The 17,000-nt window shown below is 46.9% G+C and overlaps 1 pseudogene; it reads right to left on the bottom strand.

The window, feature by feature from the left end:
- Positions 1-13,764: 13,764 nt before the first annotated feature.
- LOC136525171 ((R)-mandelonitrile lyase-like) lies at positions 13,765-16,782 on the bottom strand (annotated as a pseudogene).
- Positions 16,783-17,000: the final 218 nt, after the last annotated feature.

The raw sequence follows: 17,000 nt of genomic DNA, 5'->3' as shown, positions 1-17,000 counted from the left end.
GAGTGCTATACGTGGAACGACTTCATGACGAACGGTTCCATCACATGACGCGAACCAAACGCTAGGGCTATGTTCGACATTAGGTTCTGATGATTCCAAATGCCTTCATGACGCAAACCAAATGTGTTGTAACTCTTTATCATATGTAATGCACCACCAATCACCACCGCCACTTCCATCCAAGTACCCATGGCCCCGCCTCTTCCCATTTCATCCCCCTCCTCCCTTCTGAAGAACTTGCCTTACTCCAAGCAGGCTGGACATCGCAAAATCCCGGGAAACAAAGTTTGTTCCTAGAATGAAAGGTGGAGGCAATATGAAGATGGCAACACAAACCAATTATTCCTCGGCTCAATTCCCCCTACCCCAACCCTCACCTCACCTGACCTCACAAGCACTATGGGGAATGTGGTGTCCATGGTGGCCGACGTCTTCGCTTTGGCCATGGTTCGTTCTTGTGTGATTGGAGGCCTTTGTGGCCACATGGCCACACTTTCTGCGACCGCCATTAAAGAGAAGTTCAACAGAATGGTCACAGGTGGCACTGGTTGACATTGCAACCGTTCTTGCCGCATCTTGGTTGATTTAATTTGGATGCAGGAGGACGAGAGGCGAGTTGACATTGATGCGCAAAGGGCTCAAAGGTCGAGGGAGGTCGCTCAAGGCTCGTGAGCTAGGGTGCTAAAAAAATTGTTGTGATGTTAGGGGGGGCAATGCCCCCCAGGCCCCAGGCCCCTGGCTTCACCACTGGTTACGGCAAACAGATGATGTAGAAGCTTAGCTTCAAGCCCTGCACATCACCCCTGACACCCCGAGGGTGGTTTGCGTGGCAATTTAACTTCAATGCACTTACGACAATTTTACTTGAATTTTGGTACGTACTAAATTTTGCTATTGTCTTGTGCAAGTTCCCTTGAATTTACTTAACTGAGGAGTAGATGACCTGGATGTCTAGTGCTATGGCTAATTATGTCCCTGTGTTATCAGTTGCACTTTAATACATGTTGCATCAATTATATTTGATCTTTATTAGCTGTTTGGAAATGCTCTGGAGTATAGAATATTTAACCTAGTTCAGCTTTCTAATATGATTCAGTTTGTCATTGTTCCTCATACCATAACAATGATAGGATAGCAGTCATCTTTTATCTGAATTGTTTTCCTGTGTGAAACAATTTGCAAAAATGGTGCGATGCAGGCAAACTGAAATTGGTAAAAGCCTGCATTATGAAATTGACTTTGGGTACAATTCCATCTGACATTGGGAATATTTCTATTCTGACTTTTCAGAGAATTTCTTAACTGGAGTGATATATACCAAAGGAGTTGTGTAACATTCCAGTCTTTATTTTACTGTACCTCTTCTAGAACCAACTAACAGTATTCCTACAAAGTGGTGTGGGTAGAAAAACTTGAGTGAACTTGATCTATCAATCAATTATGTTTAGCTGACTAGTCATGTAGCATGTTCCATTTCATTGCATCAGGGGTGAGACTGTATCTGGATGGGACCATCAGTATTCTAGTGAAGTCTGAAACATTCCAAGTTGTTACCCACAAAATTGATAAATGTTTTCTTGCTATTTACATGTATTTCTTAATTTTCAACTGCTATCAATCTGTCAACACCAACACATTTTGCATTGATATCCTCGTGCATGGAAGTTCTGCTGAATGTGCATATGTTGCTTATCCTAGGTTTCAGTTATGCTATTGGGTGAGAGTAAGACAGATGTCTGGGTCTCTGGTAAAGGAGCATCCCATATAGACTGAATTGGGAATTTGGAGTAAAATGTGGAAGGTGATGGTGTGCTGAGTGTAGCTTTGCCTTCAAAGGTTACCAGTGAAATGACGCTTCTTTTCTGGTTAATTCACAGGTTAGAAGCTGTCAGTATTCGGACTGAGGTACAGTATCTGACATGATGGCATTGTTCTGAGCATTTGGGTGGTGTGGATCGGCTGTTGTAGTTCACAGTGAAAATTATTTTTCATTTTTGGTTAGCTTTTATTTGCACGTCTTTTATAAATGTGTTTCTGAACTTCTGATACATCAGTTCCATGTTGACTGCTAGAGTGTAATAATAAAACGGCAGTGCGCCTGGTTCAATGTCTGAAACTGTAAGCCCTAGCTTATGCAAATGTACCCGCAAACCTTACGCTTGATTACACTCTTGGTACCTTGCGAGAATTTGCAGTTTGTAATAAGTAACATATGGGGTAAACTTTTTTCTTATGCTAAATTGCCCCTAGCTTTCAAGTGCCGATGCACTAGAGTTCAGAACTGAAAGTGCCCAATTCCAACTATATATCATGTGAACTCTCTTCGTCGTGTGAACAAAAAAATGTTGCAAATATATATAACATAATCATTTATAATGATTTTTTTGGAAAATATTGTAATCATGTTTATCTTATCTAAGCTTGATCAGTTATCCATATAGTAAAATTAATGTCGGGATGAATCAAAACTCAACACATAAAACAAAACAATCTACCAACCGTGACTCCAAGCCATGGCCCTCTTTCTATTCTATATGCATTTACATGTAGTAGCAACATAAAGACTCTCTATGTAGTACGTTGTACCAACATAACAGACATATTCTTATCTATACCTAATATTAAAAAGTAGAATAGTATTTTTCCAATCGGTATAGTTTACTTTCAACAATACCCTCACACACCTCTCTGTGTCATGTGACCTAGACTTATTATTCACGCTCATAAAAATTAGAAGAGCGTGTCTAGCCATGATCTGAAGTCCGATTCAATACGGATTGGAACAGATGAAGTAGTCGTTATATAAATTGTCGAGCTATAAGTTACTTAGGTGACCGCGTAATAAGATACATGTCCTGTTGCAATGCACGGACATATTTGCTAGTTATTTATCAGATAGCAACACAATGACATATAAAATGATATTCATAATTGATCTTGGCTACATGCAAAATATTAAATAGGTTGGAGACGACTCCTTGGACGTGGATTGTAGCCTTGTCTGTTTGTTGTATATACTCCCTCCATCCCTGTCGATGTTTTACCACCGATAGCCTGCCACGGGGGGTCCTCGGAGCAGTATAGTTCGGGCTTCAGCGTATGCGGAACTCGACGGTGAACGCAAGAGACAGTCGATTTATCCTGGTTCAGGCCCTCGACTGTGGTCGAGTAACAGCCCTACGTCCAGCCGGCGTTAGCCTCTGCATTGGATTGATTGTGTTGTAGAAATCGTGATCTCCCTTCTCTAGGAACCCTGCCCTCCTTTATATAGTCAGAAGGTCAGATTCCTAGTCGGTTTACAATGAGAGTTCCTAGTAGGATTACAAAATAATACTACTACTAAGGTTACATGGAGAGAATCCTAGTTAGACTAGATCTTCTCTCTTCCTTGCGGGGCATCCTGTGGGTCCCGCACCGACAAGCCCCCGAGCACTTCATGGTTGTACTCCGAAAGCCTTCTCTTGTTCCTCCAGGTCTTGCCGAGCAGGGACAAGCGTCGTCCGAGTGCTTTCTTGAGAGAAACCATGTAGCGCTTCTTGGAATCTTCGAGTGGTATGTGTTTTTTTTGAAAAAAGGTACTCCCATCTAAGTGTAGCCCCCGAGCCTCTTGCTTTTTGGAACAAGGAGCTAAAGGGTCTTGTCCTGAAATTGTTCTGATTCTTCGTCGAAAGGCTCTTGAGCATATTATATCCGAGTTCTTTTTGGGTGGGTGCAATTTTTCGTAAAAATTGCACTCACTGAGTGTAGCCCCCGAGCCTCTTGCTTTTGCTTGCAAAAGTTGGAGGGTCCAGATTCTTGTCTTCAAAAAATTCTGGGGCTATGTATCCCGCAGCCCCGAGCTTTCTTCGAGTTCTTCTCTTTAGAAAAGAAATTGGATGAAGAGTCTTGATGTGTTGTCGTCGTTGTAGTCTTGAGTTTCTTGTATTCTTGGTCCTTTGTCTTTGGTTCCGAGCCTCCGGGAGTAGTTGAAATGAAGGCCGAGCCCCCTAGCTTAGTGTTGATTAAGCCGTGATGCTGGCCGAGCCCCCGAGCTTAGTGACATAATACATGAGTTGTTTTCGAACAATCTGAGTTGTTTCTAGACATGCATGATCTTCGTTGAAAAGTCTCCGAGCATATTCCCGGGTTCTTTGTCAAGAAGAGTTTGGGTATAGCTCAGTCCGGCTTCTTTTTGTCGTGAGTCCTTGAAGTAGTTTTGTCTTGAAAAAGTCTTCTTGGTGACGTGCGCATTTTTTAAAAAAAAGTGTACTCAATGAGTGTAGCCCCCGAGCCTCTTGCTATTTGGAACAAAAAGTTGGAGGGTCTTGAATTTGAGTTGTTTGAAAGAACTGTATATCCTTCCTTTTGCAGCCCCCGAGCGTATATCCGTGTTGTTTTGTTCAGGAAGAACTCGGATGCGAGGTCTTGGCGTATTCTTTGATAGTCTACTGTTGTCAGATGTAGTTGTATGGTGGTGGTTGAGTGTAAATGTCTTTTGTTCATGGGTTGTACTGTGTTGGTATATTCTTCCGAATATGCTCGTCTTCGAGTATTGTTCCCTCTCGCCTGAGTCTTCCATTATTGAGTCCTGTCTTTTCACTGTGTCCTTTGTTAGGCTTATTTCGTTGGTACTCCTAATCCATGTGCACCGCTCCTTTGATCTATAAATACTCTCTCGGAGTGCTTGTTTTCATCCATTGAACATTCTGTTGAAACCTTCGTGGTCATGAACATGGTAGTTTATGAAGTAGAGCAGCCCCCGGGCATATTTTGTAGTTCCTGTGTGTCTTGTCGTAGCTGGAGGAAGTCTTGTGATAGGGATTAGAGGTAGGCTAATCCCACGACAGCATTGTACCAGGATGTACATGGCGGTAGTTGGAGGAAGTCTTGTGATGTGGGCTTCGTTCCTTCATCTAGCAGTTCTGGGTTGATCCTCGTCGTCTGTCCTGAGACTGTCCGGTGCCGATCAACACCATATCCAGCATCACATCGGTCTTGGGTAGACAGATGCCCGCCGGCCTTCTCTGCTCCATGTTGTCCTGCCGTGCTGCTGATTTCCGCCTTGGATGCACTACGTCCGTCCTTTGAAGAAAACAGTGTAGCTGATGGCGGTTTGTCCTTCCGAGTAGCAATTTGGGACACGTAGTCGTTCTAGAGCCTAGCCGTGTCCGTGTTCCTCTTTGCTACTTTGCTTTTCGTGGTACCGAGTTCGTTGGGTCTTGTAAGATTTGTAATCTTCTATTTTTGAAGTCACTTGTAATGAAACGAATTTTATCTTCTGAGTTGTCCTTTACTTTTCTGCTGTGATCCCTGTCGTTCATGAGATTACCGAGTTCTTTCTTAAATAACCGGGTTCTTTTGTTCCTTGCGAGGTAGCCCTTTTTTTCTTCTTGGTTGACGGGTTGTTCTTGTAGTGATCTGATAACCCTGCCATGGTGCTTCTGGGGGATTTAATGGTGACCGAGGACGTCGAACCATGAGTACTTCCCGTGCGTGAGCTGTTCTGTTATTGGTTTTAGTTTTCATACTGTCGGAGTTGCTGATGACTTTAGTAGATGCCTCGATGTCGCAGTTTGAGTCTCTTTCTTGGTAAGGTAGAATAGCCGTCGTCATCGTGTTGTCCAATCGGGTACTATTATCCTTAGGAACAGAGTCCGGCCAGTAAACGATGCAGTCTTGAGATGTTACAGTCAGGACGAGACCTTCCTGAGCTCCCTTCAGTGGCATTCTTAGTACCGGATCGAAGACTTCTCTGAGCTGTGCCTGATAAGATGTTGTCATGTTTAGGAGTCCGAGTGGAGGAAGATCCAACTTCTTGAAGGGATTCTGCGCGTACTCCGAGTTGTATTCTTGATAAGTCAGGGCCACGTTCTTAAGTCCCATCGGAAAAGAACTCGGTTTCCCGAAAGGACTCGGATAAGACTCCAACTCGGACGCGGAGCTCGAATTCGAGTCGGATGCACAAAGCTGTGGAACCTGAGTTGAATTAGACACTATGAGCTGCGCGAATCCTCCAAAGATTTGATCTATCGTGGTCGTCAGAATAGAATCGTCTTCATGGTGTTTCGAATCCTCGAGGAGGCGACTTTGGAGCTTGCCATTGTTGTCCGCCTCGCAGATCCATGAGCCGAAGATGAAAGTTGATCCCGTTGAGAAGACCATGTTGTTGAGGTCCATCGAGCTCTCGGATGCAAATTCGCCGAAAGCCCCTACCTGGCACGCCAGCTGTCGATGTTTTACCACCGATAGCCTGCCACGGGGTCCCCGGGGCAGTATAGTTCGGGCTTCAGCGTATGCGGAACTCGATGGTGAACGCAAGAGACAGTCGATTTATCCTGGTTCAGGCCCTCGACTGTGGTCGAGTAACAGCCCTACGTCCAGCCGGCGTTAGCCTCTGCATTGGATTGATTGTGTTGTAGAAATCGTAATCTCCCTTCTCTAGGAACCCTGTCCTCCTTTATATAGTCAGGAGGTCAGATTCCTAGTCGGTTTACAATGAGAGTTCCTAGTAGGATTACAAAATAATACTACTACTAAATTTACATGGGGAGAATCCTAGTTAGACTAGATCTTCTCTCTTCCTTGCGGGGCATCCTGTGGGTCCCGCACCGACAATCCCAAAATATATATCGTTTTTGTTTTTCGAGGAACAATTTTGATAAAATATATTTTAAAAAATATTAATATTTATGATACATAATTGGTATCATTGAAAATATCTTTGAATCTAGTTTTTTAATAAATTTATTTGGAGATACAAATGTTACACATATTTTTTATGAATTGAGACAAACTTACGACACCAAAACCAAAAGCGTCAGATAATTGAGTCTTTTACATGTGTGCCATTAAAAAAGTTTGAAATTACACACAGGCCATTAAAAAAGTTGGCCGCACACATACCACCGTTCTAAACTTCTTTGCTCACCAAGCCATTACGTCCGCTTTTCTACTTAACGGTGTCAAACAGACAGGTGAAATGACCATTTTACCCTACGGTGAAGTCCGTTTGTCAGCCACGCGCTCGGGCGAGGTGCAGGCGCGCCTCCTGCGCCGCCGCGGCCAAGAAGAAGGAGATGGCAGGGAGCTGCAGCAGCGGCACGAGCCTCGACACGACGTCGAGGGCCCCAGCGTGCAGGGAGGCGGCCTCGTCCCCAATGGCGGCGGCGAGAGCCAGGAGGCAGCGCGCGTGGAGCTGCCGTAGCCGGTCCTCGTCGTGGATCTGACGCAGCGCGCGTGGAGGTGACGCGAGGAGGTCCGCCCCGGCCGCCGGACAGCCGCCGCGGGCGAGCACGGCCTCGCCGCCGCGGGCCCCGGACAGCCAGGCTCGCGCGGGCGAGCTTTGTCCCGGCCAGCCGCCGCTGGCGCGGGCGAGCTCCGCCCCGCCCAAGGCGGAAGAGAGACTCGGAGTAGAGAGCAGCGAACTGCTTGAGGTTGTAGAAGCCCTCGTAGACGCTGAGCATGGCCTAGAAGTCGACCGTTGCCGCGGCCTCCGCGGTGGACGCCGGCACGATGTGGACGGCGATGACGCGGTCCAAGGGTGCGGCCACATTGACGAGCTCCCAGGTGAGCAGCGCGTGGCTCTCGACATCCGCCGGCTCCCGCACGCCGACCACCACCGTCCTCCCCTCTGCTTCCGCCTCCGGTGTCTTCCCCGAGCAGCCGGCTGCCTCCTCCTCCTCCTCCTCCTCCTGGGCGGCCGACGTGGCGGCGTCCATGGCCTCGGCTACCGCCGGCGACCCTTGCTCTTCCGCCTCCTCCCGCCGCCGCAACTACTGCTACGGCGACGCCTGCTTCTTCCTCGACGACACCTTCATCTGCACGGCGACACGGCGGCGCTCGGCGACTCACAGGGTGGGGGCGGGGGCGGGGGCGACTCACAGGGCGAGGGCGGATGCTGCGGAAGAGTTTGAGAGAGAGAGATGATATGGATGAGAGGGGTATTATGGACGTTTTGACTGACCTGACCCACTTGTCAGGACTCCCAGACGGTAAAAAACGAACGAAATACGGATGGAATGGCTTGAAGAGCAAAAAAAAGTTCAGAACAGTGCCATATGTGTATGGTTAACTTTTTTATTGGTCTGTGTGTAATTATAAACTTTTTTTAATGACATATATGTAAAAGCCGCTAGATAATTTAGGACCGAGAGAGTATGTCATAATGGCCTGTGCGGATCATGCGTTCTTGTGACATTGATGAATGCCGTCGGGTGTAGTGGCATTGATTGGTTCAGTGCCGGAGAGGGCCGCTCAACTCAACTCGGTCAGCTGCCGATCCGGCATTCCGGCGCCCATGCACGCACGCATTGCGAACGACGTGGCCACCTTTCCAAGCTCTTCCCGTGGTCTGGTGCCCGCGTTCTCCGGGCTACTGATCGTAGTAGACTCGTAGTCGCGTGATCGCGGCGTTTGGGCCAGAACCAGTTTCTATGGTTTGGTTTTCTTGTTGGGCCAATTCAATTTGTGTGAAAACGGGCTGAGCAAGCTGGTGGGCTGGTTCGGTCTGAGTTATTACTTAGAGTAGTTTGATTTGGTTTGGTTTTGAACCGCTAACGGACTGAAGCCGTGGTTCCAACCCAGCATTACACCACGGTCCAGCAGCAGCCAATCCGTGTTTCGGCTTACTAGATTTGCGACGCATGACGTCATGCTGATATCGACAAGCTAAGAAGGAAGCAGAGCACGCACGGCTCGGCCATGCCCACCTCGCGGTCGCCGGAGCTGCGGGCGGATGGCGGGGGCGGAGAGAGGCTCGCGCTGCACCGCCTGGGCTTCGCCAGCCTCAAGACCTCTGGGGCCATCAAGCTCGAGGGCGCCGCGGCGCTGGCGCGATCCATGCCCAGGCTCCGCTCTCTCCAACCTGCTCGTTCATCAGTTCAGCGCACGGACAGTGCCGGCCCTGCAAGGGTGCACCGGGTCCGACGGCCTAGGGCCACGGGAGGGAGGGGCTCAGGCCCAGGACACGAGGTAGTATAGAGAATCGGCGGGCTTTTAGACCGTGCGATACTGCACACTACAGACCGAGAGAGAGCAGAGACCCTGGCCGGACCTCTAGGCCCTTTAACAGCATGTTCGCTTTATTCGTAAATGATAGTAAATTTTCAGTTAAAATAGTATTTTTTTCTCTCACACTAAATCAGTCAGCAGTAATAATCCACGATCGTATACGATTGAATCGGCACCAGCCGAACAGGCTGTAAGCCTTTGCACTATGCGACAGATGGACAGAGAGAACACAGGGTCGAGTCAGAGGCCCTTTAGGCCAGACGGTCAGAGTCAGAGGCCCTGTGCCACTCGGCCACTCGAACAGAGGGTCAGACTCGGGCACTCGAGAGTCGAAACGACGGGACAGTCACACGTGCGCCGCTGGCCGAAGGCGAAATTTTCAATCTTTGGTGAGTGCACTAGAGAACTTTGAATTTTTAGATGGTTTGGTTATTTGGCACTATATTTTATTCTCTATAAATAAGGTGAGCAAGAAGTTACAATCTAAAATTGCGAGTATAGATGATACTCTCAAACATATTGAAGGTGTCATATCATATTTTAAGAAGTATAGAGATGAAGATTTTACTTCTAGTATGGATATAGCAAAAAACATTGCATCTGAAATGGATATAGAGCTAAAATTTCGTACAAAACGTCAAGAAAAGAGAAAAACTTTTTGATGAACGAGATGACCAAGATGAGGAAATACAATGGTCTGCTGTGGACTCATTTAGAGTAGAGTACTTCAATGTTATGATTGATGCTGTAATTGCTTCATTGATAAGTAGATTTGAGAAGATGAAAAAATTTGATAATGTTTTTGGGTTCTTGTTCAACTCAAAAAATTTAAAATCTTTGGATGAAGCTGATCTTTGGCTGCACTGCAAGAATTTTGTGAAAATATTTTCTCAAGATAACTCATCCGATGTTGAGATCAATGATTTTTTTTAGAATTAAAGGTGCTATAAGTGACTTTGCCAGATTATTTGATGTCAACGCTTGAGATTCTAGAGTTTGTTGTAGCTGCAGATTGCTATCCAAATATTTCAGTTGCATATCAAATACTCTTAACTGTACCTGTGACTGTAGCTTCGGCTGAAAGAAGTTTCTCAAAATTGAAGTGGTTGAAGAACTATTTGAGATCAACTATGTCACAAGAAAGGTTAAATGGATTGGCTATGTACACCATCGAGAGTGATATCTTGAACACTATTGATCTCAATATAGTCTTGGATGATTTTGCATCAAGAAATGCCCGAAGAACTATCTTTTTATAAGAAGCAATTGATATTATGGAGTTATATTCTTTCTTAAGGTAATCATATTAGCTTTAGTCTATATTGTTCCTCGATAATTATCAAACATGTTAAATTAAAAATATATCACTATTTGTTTTCGCTTTGTAAGAAAAATTAGCGCTTATATATATTATAAGATTTATATATATAGTTTAGAGGGCCCTCGCAGCGAGTTCAGCAGAGAACCCTCGAAAACTTAGGACCGGCACTGTGCACGGAGCTGCGTCGGCTTCGACGACAAGGACGAGGAGGTGCTCAGGCGAGGGGCCAGGATCCAGCGGTTCGACGTCGTAGGGTCCAAAGTTGGTGGACGAGTTCGCCGGTGGCAGCGGCGGTGGTTTCTGCGACTCGTCCTACGTTGACGTAATGTGATCTTGTCTGAACCGTTCCACCGTGACAATTTGAAGCCCGTTTCGAGCCCTGGTTTTAGGCTGTGGATTGGTATTGTTTGGATTTAAGAACGCTGCAGTTCGGTGTGGACTGGTTTTAGAGGGGGAACGAGTGGGGTGGGGTGGATCGGGGATTTGAAGGCAGACGTGATTAGTTTGGTTTGGTTATGACGTGGATCACGGACTATTACCAGGTATCGCTCGTCAACGAAACAGGTGTGATCATAAGAGGAAGGCTAATAGTTACAGTAGGCTACTGGCTATAAGGTTCTGTGTAGCCTTCTCCTATTCTATTTATATAGTAGTAAGGTCTTCACTATTAATACATGGCTCACGTGTCTAGCTTACAAAATTTCTTGATTCTTTTACTTAAGCCGGCTGTAAGCTTACAACCTGTTTCTCCTCTCTCTTCTTCACCTTAGTATTTAGCTAACTTACACCCTGTTATTGTACAGGCTCTCAGGCGGCAAACGCGCATGCCGGCCGCGTGGACAAGTCGCCAATCAGGACCAATCTCTCCTCCCGTCCGCAGAGCGATGCCGCGCCGGGACCGCGAGTCAACATCGATCAGCACCTTCTTATAAAAAAAACGTCGATCAGCACCTCGAAACTAGGTATTGTAATGAAATTAGATAGACTACTTATATATGAATAAAGTATTATAAATAAATATTAGTGGTTAAAATGATATACCGACAACTTAAGGTCTGTTTGAAAGAGCTCCATCAACTCTAAATATACAAGCCAAACGTTTTAGCTCCACAAAGAAAAGTTTTTTCTAGTTACTTCTCAAGGATCGATTAAACACGTGAGGGCTTTTGCGAAGGAAGAATATGGTCCTTCATGATTACAATTGTGTTCTATGGAGTCATGGCATCGAGGAAAGCCTTCACTTGTTCCTAGCCTGCCCCTTCACTGTCCAACGCCGGAACACGCTCCACTTACAAACCAGGGGCTTGATAGACCCCTTTGATATTCTGGACAGCTTCAGAACACAGCTTGCAGTTCCCTTTTTCCTTGGAAATCCTAATCTGCATGTCTTGGGCAATTTGGTCTGTGCGCAATGACCATATTGTGCGCAATGACCATATCTTCAGAAATAGACCTGTCTCTCTTCGGCGATGCAAGCAAATTTTCAAGGATGAGTTCGCAGGGGTTATCCTCCGGGCAAAGCAAGCACTCCAGCCTTCACTTAGTTCATGGCCAGACAATTATGTGTAATCTTCCTTATTTTCTTTGTGTCTTTCTTTGTTTCGTGAACCTGTATTTGTACCCTTTTGTTTGTTTGTTTAATAAATCCCAGCAGAGGGAAACCTCTCCTGTTTTCCTCAAAAAGAAAATTCAGATTAAGAAAACATATCTAGTGGCTAGACCTATAGAGTTTAGAAAATTCCTTGAGGGTGCTCCAAAGACTAAGAGTTTCATACCTTTCTGTGAAGCTGGATGAGGGAAGTTATCCATCTCCGCCACTCATTATACAAGTTAGGACACTGATTCATTTTGTTCTTTTCCTTCTTCATTTCCCTATCACAAAATCGCTGACCAGCTCCTCCGCCCACGGCTCTTGCGCCGCCATGCCCGATGCCCCACACCCCCTGCCGTCCAGTGCCACGTAGCGTGCCCCGTTGACCCTCGCTCCCGGCTCCACGCCTGTCCGCCCCACCCAGGCTGCCACCTCACCTCCCCGCCTGACCCCAGCAACCATGCATGGACCCCACCCCGGTTTTCGCCATGCCTGCCCGGCCGCCTAGCCGCCGCCATGTCCCGTCCCTCCTTCCTCGCACTTGCCCGCCCCACCTCGGCCGACACTGCAGCCCACCTTGCCTTCACCACCGTGCATGCTTTGGCGCCTTGCGCTGCGTTTGACCTGGACGTCCCCCATGGCAAGGAAGGCGAAGATGTCATGGTTGTTATGCACTTACGCATGTGTTCTTGGGCACATGAATCCAAGAGCATGAGAAGTCATTTCAACCAAAATCTCTAATTTTGGATCTGGAGTTGAGCTGTAAGCACAACACATTCTCACATCTATGATGAGTTATGGGTAGCGCAGCGAGGTGAGGCTAAGGAGACGCGGTAAGGGCAAAGGTGGCAAGTTGAGGCAGTGACATGCCTAACAAAGCTAGTCTAGGGAAGAGGTCGACTAACGGTGGTAGATCTGATATAGGGAGCCCGAGCGCCGTTGAAGTATAGAGCATGCTCAAATTTACATTTTTGTTTGGTCCTGACACGTAGTACTTGTCGAAGTATTAATCATATATGTTTATTTGCTAATTAAAATTTGACATTGTAATGAGAAATATTTGAATAAAAAAACAAGTACTCATCTTTTTAATCACAATCTCATGTTTTGAGAATCTGGTGTTATAATTTCTACGTTCCAAACGTGACCGTGGTTGTTATAGTCGGCAACAACACAAACTAGTTAAACAGCCTATCTACAACACCTGCTAGTTGGTTAGTTTTTTTATTGTTAGAGCGGGTAACAACTCCAGCCAGAAATTAGCAGCTATTACAACACCTGCTAAGTTGTCACATTGTTTTTCAGGAGCAAATTGGATGATGGGTGCACAGTGCATGAACTTGAATCACAATCCTGGTGAAAATTTTATCATCGTCATTGGTTTTCATTTTTCTTAATTGTGGGTGCATCCACAACCACAACCAACAATATAGCTTCGTCACTGGTGGACAATAGATAAATAGATAATATAACACGTATTAGGTTTTTTTGTGTACCAGCAATGTGTGTAATTTATCAACATTTATATAGCCACTTTGATTTTATTTTCTTTAATTAATTTGATAATTTATAAGCCTTGGGAATAAACAAGGAGACTTCTTTTACGGGTCAAATACCAAGTTAATAGATTATCATTGCTCGTAAAAGCATGTAATTCCTAGTCTTTACACCCATGACCCATCAGAACAATCCGGAAGGAACATGTCTTGCGGTAACTATCTCTAGCAAAAAAAAATGCAATATCTACGCAAGTCCCAGTTTCTACTTCCCTCTTCATATCACTATGCACACACACGCAAAACATGCCCATGCTAGTAATCTACACAGCAATCTCAGTTCAAAAACCTAGAAGTATGGGTTACAGGAAAAGTATGAGCACTCCACACGTGTGTTAATTGAAATGTTTGCTGGTGGATGAATGTGAGGGTCTATGGCGGTATAACCGGCCTTCTACTGTGTCTCTCCTCAATCATCTTCAACCCCACATACCTGTTTAATGTAAAAAAATACAGTTATCATGTTAACTTCTACTATAACATGATTAGCAAAACAGCTATATAGGTTGTAAGTATATACAACCACTAAAATTTCTTTTGAAGCCTTTGCATTATCCTAGAACTCCTAAAAAATCTCACAAAGAAGCAAGCATCCGATCATCGATTTGTATTCTAATATTTACCCATAAACTTCTAATCCGAAAATTGATAGCATGTGTGGGTGCACGGGTTGATGAACTAGTAAGACTAAAGTGCTAACTGGAATTTCAAATATAACATGGTAACATCTTGATAGTTGCCAGATAGGATGATCCAGTGATTTACTTCACGACACTATATAACATTGTTCAGTAGTTTTAAAACAACAGCATTTCACTTTCACCTGGAAATGGACGAAGAATGATTAAAACTCATACCTGCCCATCATCAAGATTGTAGCCTGAGGATTTGTCCCAGGTGTCTCACTGAACGTTGATGCATCCACCACACGAATTGCACGGGCACCAATTACCCGGAAATTCCTATCAACCACCTTCCCAGCGACACACCCTCCATGATAATGCCATAACGTTGCCACAGTCTGCTGGCAGTAGTTTGCTAGAGCTCTATCGTTTGTTTTCCAGTCAACTGGCAGTGCTGTCCCAACAATCCTGAAGTCCCTCCTAACAGACCCTCCTCTTCTATTCGTCAATCCAACTGCTGAACGAAATCCGTCCAATGCTCTGCCCTCAAGCACTTCTGCCACATGACGCACACCCAGGATACATCGTGCCAAGTCCTCAGGACGGCTCAAGTAGTTGAAGCGCAGAGCAGGACTCTCCAATGGATTCGTTGATGAAAGCCATAGTGAACCTTCAGATAATGGTCCAGGAACCTTTTCCATGATAGTTGCAACAGTAACATAGAGTGGAGAAGACGAGCCAAGGAAAGGACTAGAAGATCTCAACTCTGGAGCAAGTGGGACAATGTATGATGCTGCCTCAAGGTATGAGGCAGTTCCATTAGCTGACGGGATGCCAACGACCTGAATAAGAGAGTGATCAATAGGAACTGACGGGATGAAGGAGATGCCATTGCGAGGGTTGTCGTACATATGTTTGCCGACATCGGGGATGTCAGCAGAAACAGGGATACCGAGGTTGGAAAGATCAGTAGCAGGGCCAATGCCACTGAGCAGCAGCAATTGGGGACTCCCCAGGGCACCTGCTGAAAGTATAACCTCCCCACCTGGGCGCAGGAGGGCTTGGTGCTGATCGAGGAGACGGTCCTGGTAAACAACACCAATTGCTGCAATTGTTGGTTGTGGAGACCTTCCACGGCGCGCAGCTGGCCAATACAACAAAATGGAAGTGGTTTGTTCAGTTGAAGTCTCGCAAGAAAAAAGAAAATAAAAAAGGTAAAACCCAAAGAGCTAAAATAGTATACTTGTATAAAACAGTCCAATGACAAAATTGGATGCATTCTGCTAAGTAAACCTAGAGTCTTATTCACCGGAACCTATTTTTTAAGAGAATTGAATTGAATTAACAGCAACCAAATCAGAAAAAAAAATAGCATTATTGTGTTTATTTCGGTTCAAATCTTGCACAGAAATAGTGACCGGATCAGAAACCAAGATGTTATTGTCGATTCAGAGTTTATTACTAAAGGTTTAAATGAACTTTAGGCAATGATTCTGGTATATGCAATTGACTTGAAAATTCTGTTTGTGAAAGATACAATGACTTAAGGTAGGCAGCTATCTTAGTTGATTCAGTTACAATTCCGCAATGTAATGCGCGGTCACCTTTATCCAAATTACCACAAGGACCAAGAAGTAACAAACGAAGTGCTGTACTGTACTATATTAGAAGAATGCATTCTCTCTCACCAGGGTCAATCGGGTTGGTGATGATGCGAGTAACTGTAGCACGGACGGCAACCCGGAGACGGCTAGGACGGGCAAACGCAAGGAGGTCCGCAGCGCTGCGCCGTCGACCTGATGCATCAAAGGTCGTGGCACCGACCTTTGTGCCAGTGACGTGGTCCACCGTGAAGCCGTTCCACGGCGTCACATTTGCTTCCAGCAGCGCCGCCCTCACCGCCGCCTGCCACCCATGCACCGCCGGCTGGAACGTCATCAGCCTCTCCACCCACTCGTATGACGCGTTCACCAGAGGCTTATCCCAATTCGTCGCCTCAGCATCCTAAAACCTCCAGCAACAATGGACCACAAAATAAAAATAAATCATCGAGTCTCCGAACGAAACAAATTGAACAATCGCCGCGGATGTACGCGAAACGCTAATGCCAGAAACCGACCACAGCGTGGCCGCGAAACCATTCCGGGTGCGCGCGCGAGTAGAACCCGGCGTTGATGGCCGTGCCGCCGCCGAGCACGCGCGCGCGCACGTTAGGGACGCCGTCCTCCGACGTGAACCCCTGCGCTGGCGCGTCGGACTCCGGGGCCGGGTCCGCCATGGCGAGCGTCCTCACGAACCCGCCCGCCGTGGCGAGCGCGGGGAACTCGCTGGGCGCGCCGCCGCGCTCGAGCAGGAGCACCCGCCCGCCGCCGGGCCCCGCCAGCGTGGCCGCGAGCGGGCAGCCCCGCCGTGCCGCCGCCCACGACGATGTAGTCGTACAGCTCCACCGCCGGCGTCGCCGCCGCATCGACCAGGTACCGCGCGTACGCCGGCTGCGGCCCTGCGAAAACCAAACCACACCCGACCCGCCACACAGGTCAGCCGCCGCAGACGGATAGCGCCGGTTATAGAGACCTACAGATTGGGTGCGAGGTGGTACCTCCGAAAGCGCGGGACTGAGCGGCGGTGAGGGACGGCACGAGGAGGAGGATGAAGACGACGACGACGAGGGTGGTAGTGGAGCCGCGCCGGGATGGTGGCCATGGAGCGGTGACGTAGTGTCTGTGGAGAAGGTGGGTGGGGTTAGCGCCGGAGCGGAGAAGACGAGGTGGGGTTTGGGACAGTGGGAGGAAATGCGAGTGGCGCTCGTGGGCGCGGACGCGGGCGCAAGCGCGAGGAGGAAGGAGGGCGGCATTGCGGACGTGTTGGCTCGCTTGTTGCGTTCCGATCTTGCTGAAAGGCGGAAGCTTGGGGATTGTTTT

The sequence above is a fragment of the Miscanthus floridulus genome, chromosome 19 (genome assembly GCF_019320115.1).
Source record: "Miscanthus floridulus cultivar M001 chromosome 19, ASM1932011v1, whole genome shotgun sequence".
Taxonomy (NCBI): Eukaryota; Viridiplantae; Streptophyta; class Magnoliopsida; order Poales; family Poaceae; genus Miscanthus; species Miscanthus floridulus.
Note: the sequence above shows the minus strand (reverse complement) of the source record. Positions and strands in the feature narration are given on the sequence as shown.